At 44.4% G+C, this 16263-nt stretch overlaps 1 protein-coding gene across 2 annotated transcripts in view; it reads left to right on the top strand.

Annotated features, from left to right (window-relative positions):
* Znf536 (zinc finger protein 536) overlaps nt 1–16263 on the top strand; it is a 453895-nt gene that overhangs the window by 114648 nt on the left and 322984 nt on the right. For both annotated transcript variants that reach the window (XM_034518687.2, XM_076932384.1), the window contains exon 3: nt 9144–9257. The gene's annotated coding sequence lies outside the window, so the exon portion shown is untranslated. The remainder of the gene's footprint in view (nt 1–9143; nt 9258–16263) is intronic.

The raw sequence follows: 16263 nt of genomic DNA, 5'->3' as shown, positions 1-16263 counted from the left end.
GTCTCCTTCCCTCTCCCTCACTCCTGTGGGGACAAACTTGGGTCCCTTGAAGCCCTTCTATGGTTATATGATTCCAACTAGCCTGAGAGCAAGACAAGGACTCACTGTTAAGGAAAAAGCTTTTCCTGTGGACATGATCTGACAGCTTTTGCAAGCTGGAGGGTTGTAGGGATTGTAAACAGTGACTCTCATACTCTTATTTTGTGCCAGAGACTCAACATTGCCTATTTTAGAGACTATGTGTTTACACTACAAAACAAACGTCGGGATGGCATATGTGTATATTTGTCCGAAGCCACACCTAGTGGTCCCTGGGGTGGGAGCATGACCTTCATACCAATAGCAAAGCTCTGTGCACTGATCTTCCCATCCCTGCCCACATTTTCAGGTCACCAGGGCCTAACCTGGGTATGGGAATGACTGCAGGAAGGTGTCTACCCTAGGAAGACTCCATCTACAGCTGGGCTGCTGACTGGGAGTCTTCCAAAGAACCCGAGATCCCTAATGCAGCAAGCTTCAAACCTAAACTTGCAAGGTGTGGATTTCAGCACAAGTCCCTGGGGTTTCTGAGGTAGTTCCGATCTTGTGTGTAGCGGAGGAATAGATAGGCTTTGTAAGCAGCCTTTTAAAGTGTGTCTACAAGTGTCTGTAAGGGTATATGCCTATGAGTGAAGGTGACTGTAGAGGTCAGAAAAGGGCATCAGATCCTCTGGAGCTGATGTCACAGGTGGTAGTGAGTCACATGACCTGAGCAATAGGAACAAGACTGAGTCCTCTGGAAGAGCAGCAAGTGTTTTTAACTGTCGAGCCATCCCTCCGGTCACTAAACAGACCTGATATGATTTGAATATGGTTGAGTGTGTCCCTTGGGGTCATATAGTATGAACTTAGCATTTTATATGATAATGCTGAAAGGAGATGGAACCTTTAAGAGGTAGAGCCTTCAGGTAGCTATCCTTGGAAGAGATTGAGATAAGCTCCCTTGGAGTTCTGGGCTCCCAAAATAGAGAGTAGCTATAAGAGTAAGCTATAGGGTTGGGGACACATCTCAGTGGTAGAATGTCTGTTTACCATGCACAAGGGCCTGGTCTCAATCACTTACACTGCAAATAAAAATAATGATAACAATAGTAATGAAAAAAATGAGTAAAACACCAAAAATAGTCCCTATCTCATAAAATCAAACCAAAGAGAGAAGTTTAGCCCCATAAATGGCTCTCTGATGATCAATTTGGGGAATGTTCACTCCTGTGTGTTCTTGCATGAGGCCCTTTCCAGACCTGAGCAAATGCTTGTCTCCATAATCTTCAGAATGAGGAGTTAAATACACCTTTTTGCTTTATAAGGGTAGCTGGCCTCAGGTATTGTGTTATAGCAAAGTACAGGTTAATATGTGACCTATCCTTGGAGAAACTAGGCTGCTTTAGGATAAGGTGCAAGATTCTGTAGTCCCCAAAGTCTCAGCTACAGAATTCTTGGCTGGATGTTGGGAAATAGCAAGAGGGTAGCCACCCAATACACTCTACTGATAGCACTACAGTATTTTTAAAATAATAGATTAAAGTGAGAGTTGGGATGGCCACAAGTAGAAAGGGTTAGAAGAAGTAGGCCAAGTCTTAGGGGTGAGCTTTTAGAGGCTCTAGCAGGACTCTATGATGGAGTGTTTCCAATTAGGTGATAAGGACATTATCACTGTCCATCCTAGACCTCATACTGGAGTCTCCGAGTGCCTGTTCCTTCTTTCCCTCCTGGGTGCGAATGGTGGACCCTACACTTTAGGGGTTGTTGGCTTTGCCTGTCTGTGATTGTGTTGTTACTGAACACTGGAGGCCATTGTGAGTGAGTCACTCGCTGGGTTAGGGCATTGATTATAAGTGAGGAAGGCATTTTTTTTTTCTTTCACTAAGGTTGAGCCAATGAGAGTCTTGGGAATTCAAACTCCCCACAGCTCGAAGCTCTCTAGACACTCCTGTATTCAGTCCTGGTATTGAGCAGCTGGGAAAGTCAAGGCATGAGAAGGGAAGGAAGGGAATAGGCTGTCAATCTCAGATAGTGAGTTATGACTGGCCAGGCAATGACCAAGGCTCCTGGTTCTTAGCCCTATGGCCTTGTCACTGCTCATATAAATAAGAATCTACCAGTCCACATGTAGTGTGAGACACTGACTAGACAGGCCATTCTAGAGCATCTCCTGGGTTACCTTTTTGTGTGAGAAGAGCAACAGCAATAGCAGCTACTAATTGTGTGCTGGGCACATTATTGTTTTTAGTGAACTAATTACTGATTCTCTCAGTTAGTTTAAATCATTCTTATGACCATCACCCCATCTTAAAGAGGAGGAAATGGTCTCTGAGCGGCTATTGAGCATCGAAGGCCCACAGCATAGCATACTATAGGAGGACTTATGCTTGACAGCTCACCCTAAAGTTGGTTCTTGTCCTGCCCTCCCTGGCCATTTCTCCCACACTGCCCTACTGTCTCCGGGTGCAAAATCACTGTGGGTGTTCCTCTCTGATGTCATTATCTGTTTACTTATGCAGTTGGGGACAGCATACTGGCTGTTTTAATGACAATTTTATATAAAATGAGGTAGACTGACTTTAAGAAATCTGCCCATCAGTTTGAGGAAGCCTTAACTAGTCCTTGCCAGAAGCTTGAGTAGAAAGTCCCACGGGGTGAAGGTGGTATGCAAATGATACTTGAGAACATGAAGCCCTAACCTTTAGAGCCGATCCCATAGTTTGCATCTGCTCATGCCTTGCTGAGTTCCATCTTGGACAGAGAGTTAACAATAAGTCGGTGCTGTGACTTGGAATTATGGTACCCGACTCTTTAGCAATCCCTCACATGTATTCTATGCCAAACTAAATCATGTAATGAGAAATTTCCTGCCATCTTATGAAAGTTTATTTGTTCCTGGGACTGATCTGAGATTTTGGAATTAGGGGCAGAGGCAGTTTAGTGATTTGTTCCAGAAATGAAGGATCCTCTTTAAAGAGGCTCCTCTGGTCTAAAGAGGTTCCTCTTGTGGCTATCTCCCTATCCCTCCCATTCTACCTCTCAGTGAAGCTTCTTTCCTCTTCCCTCCCCTTCACAACCTCTATTTCCATTTACGGTCCCGTCATGCTCAGGTTTTCTCTACATGCTATTTCTGTGTAATGCTTTCCTTCCCACCTTGGAGCCCTTTCCCAAAGGGAACTTATACATCCACTTCAGTTTTGGGACTTATTAATTTAGCCTCTTCTACTTCCTTTTAACATGACACAAATGTAGACTGTATACACTGACTTGATCAAGACAGAACAGAAGGAACGAGTCTACAGAGAGGAATTTCATGTGGGTTCTTGTTTTCATCCTGGAAACTAGCTGCTCACCGCATCTTATAAGCAACCGGCTTGTGGTAGGATGTTGGGTGTTTCTTCTTCCCAGTATGTGTAGAGGGCAGAGGCTTATTATCTACCAGTCAGAACAGTAAGCCCAGGAAATCTCAGACCTCCCTCAGTGCCCCTGCTGGAGGCGAGATAGGCCTGGCTTCCAGCATGGAATCACTGGCATCACCGGAAATGAGAAATGAGTAGTGGTGAACGGGGAACGAAAGACTGTCCTTTTGGAAAGACTAGAGAGTGGGCCTCTAAACTTGTGCTGTGTTTGTTGGGGTCAATGAGAGTCCTACAGCAGTGATACCAGATTGTCAATGCATGACTCCCACCCCCAAGTTACTAATACCACTGTCACAAAGTGTGAAAGTCACCAAACATCATGGAGACTCCAGCACCAGTAGTTCCCAAATGGGTGTCCATCGTAATCCAAGGGTTTCCAAGAAGAGGCTCTGGAAGTAAGAGAATGGGGGAAAGGAATCAGGGTTCCTCTTGTGGAGTTACGCAGTTCTTTGTGGATCTTGAGTTCCTTGTGGGCAGTGTTCTGTTGTGAGAAGATGCTGAGAACCCATAAATGTAGGTCAAGTTCTTGCTTCTACAAGTAGAAAACCAGGTTTCATCATAGAGCAAAGAATCTCAAATGTTGGCATTGTATGGCAAGGTTAGATAAGTATCTTTGATCATGTTGGTGGGGCTTTGGTAGATGAAATGAAATACACACTTAAATGGAAGGTCCTTGTGGCCCAGTGTCTTGCTTCAGGTAGCCTGGAACATACAGAATTTCAGAGAGATGGATGCCCATCTGGGACTAAGCTCAACATGGATAGGGACCCAAAGTCCTGGGACACAATTACTCAGCAAGGGCCAGCAATGTTAGCCAGTAGTTGAGCAGTTGCTATGTGTCGAGACAGAACCTGTAACTCTTAGATATGTTATCTATACTCTATATTTACTTTATTGATGCCAGAGATTGGAGCCAGAAACTATTATGTGCTGACTGGTCATCTTTACTTCTCAGTGATACCCTAGCCCTATTGTCTCGATTCTACTGGTAGAGACACAGAGGTGGTTTTGAGACTGGTAGTATTCCTGCTGGAGCTTGTATGCTGTGTGCTGGGATCAGTGCTCCCATGCCAAGGCTCCTTCTATCCAGGAAGATGGCCTTCTAGTGTCCAGCAGGATTTTCTAGGAATATCCTGGGCTAGGGAGTTCATCATTAGGGATATGCTCTGGGAGGCTTAGATTGATAGGCTTTTTTTTTTTTTTTTTTTTGGTCTTCTTCCTGATTCTATCAGGGTCTAAAGAGACTCCTATTAGGTAAAAGTAAACTGGAAAGGAACTCCTTTTCAGCATCTTCTCAAGCAGGGACCTATATTTGCCCTGTTTTCTAATGTGTCTCACACCAACTCTTTGAGTGGACATTATAGAGGCATTCATGTACGTATTTATTGATTAGGCATTCATTGATAAGGGTCTCAGTTGTTGAGCACTTGCCTAGCCTGTACAAGTTCTAGGGTTCAATCCCTAACTAAAAGTAGCAAAAGAGTCCCTGTTGGTCTACAATTCTTCTGTCATCCACCCACAAGTCATTCCTTATTTGCGTATGCATTTTACTCATTGACTCATACACTTTCTACTTTTTGATTCCTTTAGTTATCACCCTCGTTCTCTCTCTATTCGTTCACACATGACTTTAGATGTTCATTTACTTATATTCTTAATCACATGTGCAGTGTGGTGGCTGTTCTTTCATTCATTCACTCGTTCACTTAATGAATAATCCACGTTGAAATGACTTACAGTCTCTGGAGTTGTGTTATACTTAAACCAGGTAGATGCTGGGTGTGGAGGTGCATAAAGTTGAATAGATGGTGCCAAGACTGGAGAGATGGCTTTCGGTCTGTGAAAAGTGAAAGTTAAATTCATGTATTGTGATATAAAAATCAAACACATTCATTTATTAAAGTCCCCTTGTCCAGTTCACAAAGTCACACAAAGGAATGCCCACCCCCCCCTGTGCCTCTTTCCCTAGGTGAGATACACATTTGAAAGCTCAAGGACCGTAAAACACAATCCAAAGGTGAGCTTAAACTTCTAGTGATAGCAATAATGAGTGCCAGGCAGGCTTAGAATGAGGAGGTCTTTTAGGCTTGGACTTGGGATAGTTTCACGACTTGGATGAGGACTAGAGAGAGCTGTGTCAAGTGCTGAGTTGCCACTGTATCCGTTCCTTTCACATCATGGGTGATTAACAGAAACAACTTAAAAGAGGAGTGACTTATTTTTGGCTCATGGTTTCAGAGGGTCTACCATGTGAGCAAGGTTTGATGGGCAGACCAGTCCATGGCAGTGGCAGCAGGTACAAAGGCTCCTCCCATCATGGCAGACCAAGCAGCAGAGGAAGCATGGCAGGAGCCAGCGGCCATTTAACCTTTAACCCCCTCCCCTCTACATGCCAACAATGGCTGGCCATCAGCTAGTTCCTGCTTCCTTAGTGCTCCTCACATAGCCTTCCAAAATGGTGCCACCAGCTGGGGACCAAGCACTCTAAACAGCAATCTATAGAGGACAATTCAGATTCAATAGTGCATCTCACATGAACTTTCCTGGCTGTGTATGTGGCTCCATTGCACTTATGAGCCTTTCTGCCTCCAGAGAGGCCCTTCGGGATTCTTCGGATAAAACTCACACAAACCAGTGAATGATTTTCACAAGTGGCATGAGGGACAAGTTGGTTGCAGATGATGTTTTTGTCCTTAACCATTCTGTGAGTGTTGTTCCTCCCTATATAGAGTCTGTGGGTGCTCAGTGGGAAAACACTGCTACTCCCCTTAGATTGTAATTGACCCCCATGGTGCCTTCTTCTCTGAAGATACTCAGGCATCCAAGAAGGCAAGTCTAGATGGCATGTTTACCTCTGTATTAGAACCTCCACCACCTTGAATCTCAACTCATGACCAATGGGAAGAATTCTAACCGCACGCTCATTCCCCAGGTGACTGGTGCACATGCTTGAGAAGGATCAGAGAAGGAAGAAATCATAGGCACATGCACAGTGCTCTATCCTCCTCAGCCCCCATCCCTGCCCTCAACATCCCAGGCATGGTTTTACCCGTAACTCTAGATGCTTGGTTTAAAATACACAGCCATAAACACTCAGGACAACCAGCAGTATGGCCGGATGTAATATTAATTTCTTTCCTGGTTTGTCTGTGAAAGAGTCAACCATATAAATCACGGGAAGCCACGAAGACAGAAAGTGAAATCACATCTTCACATGGGCAAGTATAGCATGTTACCATTAAACTCCAAGTAGCACCATGTCTGATTAACTCAAGGGTCTTTGTGTGAGCCTTCCTTTAGGTTAGGTGAGACAGTCAGAAGTGTCCCCACCCCTTGTCTGTGTTGGAGCAGACCCTTGGATACTTATCTGTGGCATATCCCTGGCAAGCCTGGTGTCTGCCGGACAGTGTCCCCGGCAATGCCATTTTTCAAGACTTGTTTAATTAACAACCATTTTTGACCTCGGCTTGTTATGAAAGTGTTGCTATTCTCTCCTGCTAAATTATGTCTAATGAACATATTTGCATGTTATCAGATATAGCAATATATCATTTCAAATTTGAGCATTTAAGCCTACATCACTCAAAACAGCTTTTGTGGATTAGTAAGCAGGTGAAATCAAAAATCTCATTTCATATCTGACATTAATAACTTTCGGGGGAGTGAGCATTGACATTCATGTCTGGACCAGAATCGAGCCCAATGTCCTAGAAATACAAGGGCAACACACAAACCTACTCACCAGATAGGAAAATAAATCACACATAATGCAGAATTTCTACCTTACATGTTAATTAATGTGTGCAATCAATTACTGATGTTACAATATGAGAAAGAAACTGGTGGGGAAAGGGGTAATAAAAAATACCTATAGATTTATCTGCTTCTTTTTTCTATTTAAACAAATAGTCTTCAAGCCCGTGAATGCTGTGTTGAGGCATGCTTGGAATAATAAGCATCATAAAATCTAATCAGATTTATAAGAGGAATTGATTGTTGTGGCAGGAGGAGAGGGTGGAAAATAAGCTGAAATTTAAGTGTTAATTTTTATGCTAATCCACAGTGGCTTCATATGAAGCAATTTTGTTCTGTGCCACAAATATAAAATTGTCCCTTGCAGAGAAATGTCAGCTTGCTAGACCTGAAAGCAGTAATTTATTAGGTATGTTTCTATTAGTATGTGTCACAGTTGTTAGCAGGCTATACACACAATGGCGCTTCATACTTATCCTCTAAGTCTGAGAATGTTTCAGCTCAGTGGCTGGAACGTGGGGCATTAATGCATTATCATATGCGGGGTGGTCTGTGCCCTGTGGACAAAAGGCTATTTAATACAATTTAATGTCATTCTGAGAAGAAGTGGAAAAATAAAGACGGGGAATAAAATGGCATCTGTGAGTTTCACAGGGCACTCATGCACAAACCCTCAGTTTAAGAGGTATGACATTTCTGCCAAGAAAAAGAATAAAACTGGGGCATTTTTTTTTATAACCTGTTCCCCACTGCAGTATTTCCTAAATGCTATTAAGTGATCGATTTACACGGCCACATGATGATGTCATCCATAAGAAGGGGAATGCAGATGACAGCAAAATACTACTGACAGTGACCTTGTTTCTGAATCCTTGGAACCCTGTCAGCTTTGCTTCCAGTATATGGTTTCAAAGAATGTACTTTTTGGACAATATCTAGTTACTGGGTAGTGAATTAATAGAGTTAAGGGTTCTGATGCAATTCACATATAGGTCAATTACATGCGCCAACATCTGCTCTGTCACGATCATTTGCATATAGCATTCATATGTTAATGATGCCTCTTTTTACTCAAGTAATATATTTTAAAAACAAGATTTGCATATCAGTTTGGATCAGTATATTACAAGCAATTTATCATTTTCTCCTTCTTGTTATGATTTGAAGAACAATATCTTGAATGATGGCTGCTATATTTGAGCACGGCTCTGATTTATACAAGGAGCCCCTCGGTGGGAAAGCTTCCATTCTAAAGCTGCTTAAAGCCTTATAAATCAATAATGACACAGATGGACTGCTGATAATCTATTTAGAATGCCTGATAGCAAATATTGCCGTACAGATGATTAGAGGGGTAACCATTTTAGCAGAGTCCTTCCTCCCTCTACAAATGGCAAGTTTGAACAACAACAGGGAGATAGAGGTGCCTGTACACAGACTTCACATCAGACGTTCTCCTCACAGGGTCTGGCTTGCAGAGGGGAAGACCTGGGGAGAAGAACAAAGGCACTTCCCGTTCCTGCCAATATAATCATATCAATCCCTGTTTCTTTAACAAAACAGGTCCTCTTAATGGAATTGTGTCTTCAGGTGTAAATAGCACTAAAAGCTGCTTCTCGGGTCCTCTTTGCCCCGATACAGCGCAAGGAGTGAGAAAATAAAGTGGAGGCTGTCAGAAGTGGCAGCTGTTTGGAATCCTGATAAATATAAGCTCTTATTGATCTGATGGAAATAAAGGATCCCAGTGCTAGGCAGTATTTAGCTTCTTGTCTACGGCACATCACCGGTGGCCTTGCATGGGGATAGATTTCCATTCTCATACTCTGGATTTGATTTCATCTTTAATCTTTGCAGCTGAGTTTCCTTGACCTCCAAGTATGGCTGTGATTTTCTGAATTTGTTACATTTTGCTTTACACGGTTTCTTTCTCTATTTCCTTTTTCGTGACAGGGAGCTGCGGGCCCACCCCTCTGGCCATCTCTCAGCATCCAGAGCATCTTTTCTGAGGACATATTCTTACTAGACTGACAGTCCTTAAGTCAAGCATGCAGTGAGGGTGTTAAGGTAAGTCTCACCCCACTAGGGCTGTCTGCCTGGACACTCCTGGCCTCTTCCTGTTTGTCCTGTTGAGCTCACACAAATCCAATTCCAATCATCTACTCTGAACCCCAGACAAGCATCTCCTGGCTACCAGTGGAGGCACCTGCACCCACCCTGTAAAACCATGGGCTGTGGCTCCTGGGGACCAGCATTTCTTTGCCGTTTGGGGCGGTGTCAGTTTAAGACAAAAGGATCCAAAAGAACAATGTTCTATTTTCTCAGAAAGAAATAACGTGCTTCGACCCGATGTTGTGTTTTCCACTCGGTTGCTTAATTCCTTTCTGGAGTTTTCTTCCTGGATAGAGATGAAGCTCCAGCTCAGAATCCTGAGGTGCTGTTCATGTTTTTCTGGTTCCAAGAAAAGTGCGGCTGTTATTTTTGAGTAGTTTTGATACAACCAAATCAAAGTGAAGATTTGAAATGGCTTTTCTGAAAGCCCAAGCTGAAGTCATAAATTATTCTGCACCGCGATTCTTTCTGATAGTGAAACCGTACCTCTGCCTGACACTGCTGCAATGGGAGAAAGTGAAAGTTAAAAATAAAATGAAACATTTAAATCTTGGCTGTTGAGAGGCTCAGATAGACATCAAGGCCAGTCGATAGAGGCGCCTATCAATTAGACGTCCACGCTTATCATCCCATATTGGCTTATTAGCAATTGCCTGGGTTCAGGGTTCCGGGATTAAGAACGTGAAGGGCTGGGGGTGCGGGGGGGGCATATGCAAGGAAATAGCAACCTGTGAAAGGCCAGGTCTATGGTTTCCTCTATTTGCAGAAGGCTGGGGACAGGCTGGTGGTGGCATCGAGGCCTTGTTGTGATTCTTACAGGAGGAAAATGTCTACAGTGAGAAGGTTGGAAGTTTTCCCTAGTCTACCCCGTTATTTGAGTCGGAAAGTGTTGATTTCACACCGTGCTGAGTGTTTTCCCGCAGCTTCTTAGTGGGTGTATTCTATGTTGAGAAAAAGGAGCAGTTAACGAAAGCAGTAGTGGGGGCCATCAGTGGCCTGGCAGGCCTGTGACTTTGCCGATCCCAAGGTGCCCTCTAGGAGAAGGGTGAGCAGCTCAGGAGCTCCAGCCTAGAGCTTGCAGAAGACGGAGCTTCTGGCTAGGTCCCTCCTCGGCATATCGCAGGCGGCAACAATTTTTGGTTCTTTTGCTGCTGGGTTGGGAAAACAAGCCCGTGGTTGCCAGTAAGGTTTGGAATCTGCCTGCCAGATAAGGGAATGTCTGTGAAGACTATTTTCCCTCTTGGGAGGCAAAACACAGATGGGGGAGTTCGGAGTCTAACAGCATTCAGCTGCTACATTGATGGTAAGAATTCTGTAGTGTGGATGCTCGTGGTATCTGAAGGCCAGGTTTAGCTTAGCTGCCGAGGGCCTCTGGTAGGGAGTTGGTAGGACTGGCTGTTGAGAGAACAAGTACGTTGGCTTGTTCTGAAACACTCCATACTCTGTGCTTCTTGAGGTGGGAGAGGAAGCACCGCTGCCATACTGGCCACTTCCGCCATGCTGGCCACTTCTGCCATGCTGGCCACTTCCCCCTTGACTTCCTTTGGGATGGGATATGGAAGAGAACAAAAATGAACTTCCTGACTGAGTGCCCCCTACATCCCCAACCCTGCTTCCTGAAGACAGACAAGGGTTTCTGAAGGAAGGCCATGGGTTTCCCTGAGGGACGTCCCCCCATAACCCCCAGTTTGGGCAGCTTTCACACTGTAGGACATGCAGTGGTTTCTGGCTCATCAGGTTTCCCAGCACCAAGGCAGATATTTTACAGCTAGTCACTGGGCTGAACTTTGAGCTTCCTGGAACATAAAAGGACAATCATGGATGCCATATGCTGGAGATACGGTCAATAAGGAAGACCTCATTAATCCTAATACTCTGTCCTTCCTACATGTATGTGCCTGTGAGTTTAGTTTGAGTTTGGCACAGAAAAAGAGCAACAACAGTAACTAATATGAAGATAAAAGAAATTCATAAATACCTGTGGTTTCATAGTCAGGGAACTGAGGTATGTGTGGTGTGTGGGGTAGCCCATAAGCAGGTATGAGAATATTTTATTTCTGGATGGAAAATGTACACCTTAGGATGACTTGAGGGATGTGTGTCATGTGACCAGGAAGTAAAATTGAAACTTTACTTTCAAGAACAAATTCTTATCCTCTGAGGATCGATAGTAGACAGGTCTTGAGAACAGGTAAATGATATGTGGGTATCCCTCTCCCAGTCTCTTGAATTTCAGCCCCAGTTCCCAGGCTCTCCAAGGGCCTGCACTGAGAAGGGCTGACAGCCAGTGAGAAAAAAAGAACCTTGAACTGGCCCTGAGCTGTTTCTGAGAGTCTGGAATTTTGTACAGGGGATATTTCCTCACTTACACTCTTTCAGTTCTCGGTAAAGGACTCTTGACTTTGTGAAGTCTCTTTTCTTTTCTCTTATATTTTTTTTTAATGACAGAAGCTTGAAGCTTCTGGAAGGACCACTTGTTCTTGCTCATCTTGTATCTCTCCTCAAACTTGACCTTGGTCTCTCATGTGGCCTTGCATTTCAGAGCTCGGGCTTTGAAAACATCCATATACATGATATCTTTGTTCAGAGAGAAATCCACAGAGTACCTTGTGGACATGAGATTAATGTAGTTATAATCTCTCTCTCTCTCTCTCTCTCTCTCTCTCTCTCTCTCTCTCTCTCTCTCACACACACACACACACACACACACACACACACACCTTGATCTTTGATCTTTTCCCATTCCTTCTTGCCCATGGTATGGTGGCTATCACTTTGAGGAGATGGTGATCAATTGCAGCCACCAGAAAATGACTATAGGAGTGGTCTGAGGCCAACATTAGTGTTCTTCAGGATAAAGGCTTTGCATCCAGCTAGGATGAGCATTACTTTCCCAGGTTTTAGGAGCTTTCCCATTTTGACAGCAGACACACAGCTGAGAGACTTTAGAGTCTTGCATAACTGATGTTTAGGCCAGGAGTCCTAGCTGCCAGGAGTCACCAAGGATGCTGAGGCAGGAGCATCAGACAACCTCAGCTTACCTGGCAGCAGAGTGAGTTGCAGGTCAGCCAGGGCAACATAGAGAACATGTTTCAAAATAAAAAAACTAGAAGTCTAGTTGTGGTAGTATACAGCTGTAACCCAACACTTAATATGTTGAGGCAGGAGGATCTTGAGTTCAAGACCAGCCTAGCAAGTTTGTCTCAAGATTTTATTTTTAAAAAGTAAATAAACAATAAAAATGGGTGGAAGCATGGCTCAGTTTGCCTAGCATCATGTGTCTAATCTTGAGTACTGCAAAAATTATACTAATACAATAAAATAAAACAGAAAAGCTACAGAAACGAACCTACTGATTTGTGTGTCACTACAACAGGAGTCTTCTGACAGTACCTCTCTAAAGAGGGAGAGACACAGCCCCCAAGTCCATAGTCCATCTCTCAAGAAGACCTTTATAGTCAGGCCAACGAGGGCCAGGGCCCTCCAGAGGAAATGGTACTCAGAGCATCCTCTTTCTATCCCCCTACTTCTCATTCACAGCTCCCATATGTTGAGCTCCCTATGGCTAGAAACTGGCCAGTATTTCCAGTGCTTCTAAAAGACCAGGCTCCAGAATCAGCAAGAATTACCATCAGACTCTGGCCTCCCTATTTGTGATGGTTTGGCTCTAAACCATCCCCACAGGCTCAGGCGACGAATACTTGGCCACCAGCTGGCAGTGCTGTTCTGGAAGTTGGTGGCAGGGCTCTGGGGACCACAGACATGCTGAACTCAGAGGCTGGTCCTGCTGTGGCTCTACTGGACCCAAGTCAGCATCCCTTCCTCAGTAATCATCATCTTAGCATGCCACAGGAGTGGTATTTTGGGAGTGCAGAAGAGCAATGGAGATTGCAGGTCCTATGTGAAGTCAATAAGGCAGAAATATGGAGGGGATGTTTCATGCCCCACTGGATCTTTGCCAGAATCCTTCAGAACTCATGGAGGTAAGGACTGCTCATCACTGCTTTGTAGACAAGGAATGAAGTGGGAGTGGAGTTCTGATTTTCTTGGGGGAGAAAACCACAGCCTTAACTCTAGAGAGCAGACAGAGGGGAACTTGATGATGTCTAAGCATTGTTAGAGATGACCTCAATTGACATGAAGCCCCTAGCAGGCAGACCTCGTCACAAACCTCGATCCTCTAGGCTGGGGAATTGAGTCTGAGGGAGTTAAGCTGTTTGTCTCAGGATGCATTCTGGCAAGTGGTAGCTTTTCTCATCTCTGTGACCAAAACCTTAACATAAACGATTTAAAGCAGGGATGATTTATTTTGGCTCATGGTTTTAGAGGGGTCAGTCTGTGTCTCTTGGCCCCCGATCTTAGACAGAACATCATAGTGGCAGGAACATGTGGTAGAGGAGAGAAGTTTATGTCACGGAGAACAGGAAGTAGCACAGACAAGACAGGAAAAGGGCCAAAGTAAGATGCCCTAAGGGTCTAATCCTAGTGACACATTTCCTTTAGCTAGACACCATTTCTCTGGACAGTATCACCACTGGCAGCTAACCATCCAATGTGACATGAACAGAAACCTTTGGGGGGAGTTCAGGTTTGAGCCAAGGCCAGAGTCTGAATGGAGCTCTTGCTGATTTAGAAGGACCCTTCAGAAGCGCTGGGAACAACATGATCATGACAGTTGTGAGTGCAGAGCAGAAGGCAAGGGAATCAGTGAGTGAGATGTCAGACAGACAGACTCTATAAGAAAGTGCAAGCAGAGAAATTGGATGGGTGAGCTCCATTCAGGTGTGGCTTTGGAGGCCACACTGAGGCTGCAGGGTTTTTGTTTTTGTTGTTGTTGTTTTCAGTTGTCTTTAGTTGTTTTGTTTTGAGGTACTGTTAAACAAACCCTACAGCTTTGCATGTGCTAAACATACAATTTAGCACTACACCCCCAGGCTCTTCATTTCTGGTTTGCTACTTTTAACCAAAGAAAGCATCTTGAGAAAAAGGCTGTCCCAGGTGTGGAGATTTTCCCAGATAATTGGATTAGAGTTTGCCTTACAATGGCTTCTGGTGGTCTGGTCACTGTGGTCTGGTTTCCCCTGGAGGGATGCCTGGTGACTGGTCCAAGCTGGCAGACAGCCCTGGGAGGAACCCACAATAGCAGCAGCAGCAGCAGCAGCAGCAGCAGCAGCAGCAGCAGCAGCAGCAGCAGCAGCAGCAGAATCATCATGCTCTGGGCAGCCCTGTGAGCCAGTGGTAGGTGCTTGGGCAGAAGTGGTCCCTCTAACCCCAGATCCTTTGACTGGCCAAGATCCCAGGGCAGAAGGCATCAGTGCTGAGTACATGCCATTTTGGGATTCTGGAAGGAGAGGGAATGTGGTGAGTTCCTGGCAGCCTGGGCTCTATAGTGAAATCCCATCTTAAGAAATAAAAGCAGGCTTAGTGAGATGGCTTAGCTTAAATGAAAGGCAGGAATAAGTTCCAATAATGGCAATTAATAATACCAGAAGTTGTTCACTGAAAGTGTCACCAACCATTGCTTGCCACTCACCGGTACTGTGACAGCTATGGTAACGAAGAAGAAATATCCCCCCCCCCTTGTAAAACCTCAAATGCTTTGTTTAAGCCAAGAGTGGTCCCCAACCTGTCTGAATCTGCATGAAGGGTGGCTCCAACAGCACACTTGTTGCCCAGACTGATGACCTGAGTTTGGACTCCCAGACCCACATAGTAGAAGGAGAGAACTTACTCCCAGAAGATGTCCTCTAATTTACATAGACACACAGACACACACAGACACACAGACACACACACACACACACACACAAACACACACACATACATATACATATATATACACACACACATATACACACACACACACATATATATACATATACATATATATATATACACATACACACACACATATATATATATACACACATATACACACATATATATATACATATATGTGTGTATATATATACACACATATATATATATACACATACACATACAAACACACACAGAAAGAGAGAGCAAGGTATAATAATTTTAAAAAACTAAAATCAAACCCAGAGTCTTGTGAATGCCGCAGTTTAGATGTGGTCCCCTTGGGCGAGGGAGAGGCTGTCGTTACAAGCACACTTCTCACAAACTCTTGCTCACCCATAGGCCCAGGCAATCATAGGGTTCGTAGTGGCCTTTGTGTTCAAATCACCTTCATCTTATCCATGAGGTGCTGAGGCCCAGAGGAGGTGCAGAGCTTGCCTAGGATTGTAGGATGTCACTGACAGCATTAGACTCCAAACTCCCACCCCATGTGGTTCTGTCCACTCTCATTCTCATACAAGCACAGTGAGCCACCCCTCATGCAGATTCAGACAGGTTGGGGACCAATCCTGGCTTAAAGGAAACATTTGGGGTTTTACAAGGAAAGGGGGGAACATTTCTTCTTTGTGACCATAGCTGTCACAGTACCGGTGAGTGGCAAGCAGTGGTTGGTGACACTTTCAGTGAACAACTTCTGGTATTATCAATTGCCATTATTGGAACTTATTGCCCTTCATTTAAGCAGAAACAATATATGACACATCTGCCGGTCTTTTCATATTTTCTGTCCTTGCCAAATCCAAACCTGCCTACATCTGATTGTGGTGACCCCAGAATGGTATTATGAATGTTTCTTTTTTATTTTCCCCTCCCTGCTACTAACAACAAATTTACATCTTTACACAAAAGTTTCTGCAAAATGTACATGGTGGTACAGGCCTATAATTCTGGCACTCGGGAGGCTGAGGGAAGAAAGAGGGTTAAGGCCAGCATGAGGAAGAGCCCAGCCTGGGGCAAGACCCTGTTTCAGAAAAGCAAGTGAGGGGACAAAGAAACTTCTACAAATAGCATGCCCATGGACAGGATGGGGCTGCAGCCGACACTCAGCAGTGGGCACAGGGGGTTCTCACACAGATGCACTAAA

Source organism: Arvicanthis niloticus, chromosome 1 (genome assembly GCF_011762505.2).
Source record: "Arvicanthis niloticus isolate mArvNil1 chromosome 1, mArvNil1.pat.X, whole genome shotgun sequence".
Taxonomy (NCBI): Eukaryota; Metazoa; Chordata; class Mammalia; order Rodentia; family Muridae; genus Arvicanthis; species Arvicanthis niloticus.
This window is presented reverse-complemented; position numbering and strand designations above follow the sequence as displayed.